The 3,609-nt window shown below is 35.7% G+C and overlaps 1 protein-coding gene across 1 annotated transcript in view; it reads left to right on the top strand.

The window, feature by feature from the left end:
- Positions 1–3,609, top strand: part of LOC106881736 (G-protein coupled receptor 83) — a 258,598-nt gene that overhangs the window by 86,363 nt on the left and 168,626 nt on the right. The gene's annotated exons all lie outside the window — the stretch shown is intronic.

The raw sequence follows: 3,609 nt of genomic DNA, 5'->3' as shown, positions 1-3,609 counted from the left end.
TATATATATATATATATATATAAGCAATAATAAGTCTCTGAGCGAGATATAAACAGTAGCAGCACGATATCGTGAAGTATATTTGCCACGTAAACGTAGCTAACCTTTAAGGGTGGCTGCTACTGTAGCTTGTAGCCCCAGGAAGACATCTCCTCCAGCTGGCTAGTGTGTCAATAGCAAGCTGGAGAAGATGTCTTCCTGAGGATACAAGCTACAGTAGCATCGACCCTCTTAAGGGTTAGCCACATTTAGGTGGCAAATATACTTCACGATATATATATATATATATGTGTGTGTGTGTGTGTGTACTTTCGGTGCGAATGGTTTTGTTAAACGTTGTCGAGTTTTACAATTCTGTAAATAATAATTCTTTTATTCGTTTATTCTTTTATTTGTTTCAATCATTTGACTGCGGCCATGTTGGAGTACCACCTTTAGTCGAACAAATCAACGCCAGGACTTATTCTTTGTAAGTCTAATACTTATTCTGTCGGTCTGTCTTGCCGAACCGCTAGGTTACGGGAATGTAAACACACCAACATCGCTTGTCAAGCGACAGTGGTGAGATAAACACAGACCCACAAACATATACATATATATACGATCGGCGTCTTCTAGTTTCCGCCTACCAAATCCACTCACAAGGCTTTAGTCGGCTCGAAGCTATAGTAGAAGACGCCGTGTGGTTGGTAAGCAAGCTACTTATCGCACAGCCACGCATACGCCTATGGTATTTTTATAAGCTTAAAGCTTATACCGATCACCGTACAAATGACTAAGTAAAATAGTCTAATAAGGGGGCATATAAGCTCTCGACAGAAAAAGTAGGCTTTCCCGTACGTGTTGGACACAATCCACACCCCTTTGTTAACGTGACTAAGTGTCCAACGTGACTAAGTGTCCAACGTGTCTAAGTGTCCAACGTGACTAAGTGTCTAACGTGACTAAGTGTCCAAATCCAAGACTGAATAGTCTTCAGAACATTTATAAAGAGGTCTTACAGCTGTTTCCAGGATATTTTATGTATCCCTTCATCAGAGACGGTGCGACAAAATATTTAAGTAATAATTATTGTAGAGAAGATATGAAATACAGAGGGAAATGAAGGAATGAAAATAGAATTGAGATACGTAAGGATATTGTATTTGCAGTTCCATTATTTAAGCAGAATGGTGTATATGTAAGTTTCCTTTACGTTGTGTGTGAGTTCCAATGGTGCTTATATTTGATCATTCCAAGCATAGAATCTTGTAAACGGTGTTATTTGATAACGTACACTTATGCTCGTACGAATATGTAGTGACATTTGATATATTACGTTATTAGAATATATTAGAAGTGTATGTCTATAGTGATTTTACGCATCACGTGCATGTGGGTATATTTGTTACTGTTGTTTACTCCAAGCTGAGTCTTGTCATAAAAGACATTCCAGCTATGGCCGTCTGTTTTCAAGTATATCTTGGACTACACTGTATCTTTTTGCTAAGACAGTAGGTTCTGACTTGAAGAAATCTCACAGCTATTTCTAGGAATTCAAATTGGAAGAAGAGACTGGTAAATGATATCACTATAATGATTTATTAAGCATGCATCTCTTCCAGCAATGTGGATCTCGTATACTTTACATCTGATGATAATGGAGATTCTATCGATGGAAGCACAATCAATGCGCTGAATAGTTGTAATTAGTGTTCTGCGTCCAGTGGCACAGAGCAACCTTCCTTCGCATCTATGATTGAATTCAATACCATACTCAGATTTAAACACATCATTTTGCTATAGAATGGTGGTATCACACTCTTGCAAGAAAACCTGTACGCCATCATCAATATCTATTTTAACATTTGTGAAGTAGTGAGGCTGATAATCAACGTCCGAAACCGAGGTTGTCTACCACTGGCAGTTTGGTATACTACATCAATCCACCATAATTTATATTTATAAGAGTAACAACTTATCACCGACTATCTTTAGATGTCTAGGAGACATCATTTCTAAAGACTGCACTTAAGGTGTAGAAACTTAAAGCAATAGCAGAGAGGCCTACAAAGACTCTTGTATACTCGATAGTCAGATTTTTTACTCATGCAAATCAGTCACCACATACTGCAGACATATGAATGAAAGACTTTGGCACCTTTAACACCAGTATCTCTAAAAGATCTCTTGTGTCAAATGGCGAGAAAAGAATATGCACAGACAAAAATAGCACTGATCCTTACTACCCTAGCATTAACTCAGACGACTCGAACATGTAATACACTTGTGTGTCTCACAATCATCTCTGATTGAAGTTACTTTGAAGAGCAACATCAATCCTTCAAACGTGGAAGACTTTCCTGGTTGCAGTGTAACTGCCGAAGGTTGATAGACGATATGGACAAACGCTTTCAAAATATCTGCAGAAGCGAGAAAAGAAATATGTATAATCTGTTACATCTGGCCCCTATAACCAAAACCTAACATGTCACGTTTGCAGTCGAAGGTTGTTCGTCCCAACACTTTAGAATGGGATGAACAGTTATCAAATGTTCCGCTTATACGTGAAAAGAACGTTATCATGCAATTCGATGGACAGCACAAATCAAGTATGTAATATTAGAAGGAACATAGACAGACGATGAGAAATGGAGATTGTGGAAGATTAACACCCATATGTTATCATGATCAATCGATAATCAATACTTGTTCTTGTGACATTCACTTGGAATAATTATACATGGCAAAAGAATTGATTCTTTAACTGAAAAGATGTGTGTAAATATATGTAGTACTCAAAGTAATTATTAATGTAACGCGTGTTATATTTTCTATTGCTATTGGAGGTGAAATAACATCTAGAGCTAATATTGAAACTTAATAACACATCTTTGTAAAATCGTTGTACGTGTCTATGAACACCCAAACTGAGGAAAGTGCAAAATATATATTTTCTATAATGAAATCAATACTATACAAACTTGTGTCAATTTTTTACACTTCTCTTGTTGATTCTTGAATAAAGACTGGAACACTTTTGAACATAGATTTATTCAATTAAAGCAGGAATATAAATAACAAGTACAATCGATTACAACACCTGTAAAGATCAAATCTTTGCTGTGAAGCATTTTTCTCTCTAGATTTTCAGTTATATGCATAGCTAAACTATCTGGAGAATCATGTCATTATCTACAATTTTCTACATTTGTGCACCTAATATGTTCTAACACCTTCAAAATTATATTTTGCATTGGGTGGTGTGCTTTTGAAATTACTGATTGTGTCAACGGCGAATTAAATTATTTTAAAAATATACAAAAACTGAGACATGCATTTTAATTTGGGGAGTTTCCATAACAGAAAATTTAATTTATAAAAATGGCCAAATAAATTGCATAAAACATTTGTTACTGAAGAAGTTCCATATCAACATCAAACGGTTTATTTTAATATCGTGAACGAAAATGATTTCTTTTGTCAGAAGGAAATTATAAATTATCGTCATAGTCTCCTTTAATTTTGAATATTTTCTAAAACTTTTAATGAACATCATAACTCTCTCTCTCTCTGTCTGTCTCTCTCTCTCTCTCTATCTCTCTCTCTCTCTCTCTCTCTCTCTCTCTA

The sequence above is a fragment of the Octopus bimaculoides genome, chromosome 1, assembly GCF_001194135.2.
Source record: "Octopus bimaculoides isolate UCB-OBI-ISO-001 chromosome 1, ASM119413v2, whole genome shotgun sequence".
Classification (NCBI taxonomy): domain Eukaryota; kingdom Metazoa; phylum Mollusca; class Cephalopoda; order Octopoda; family Octopodidae; genus Octopus; species Octopus bimaculoides.
Note: the sequence above shows the minus strand (reverse complement) of the source record. Positions and strands in the feature narration are given on the sequence as shown.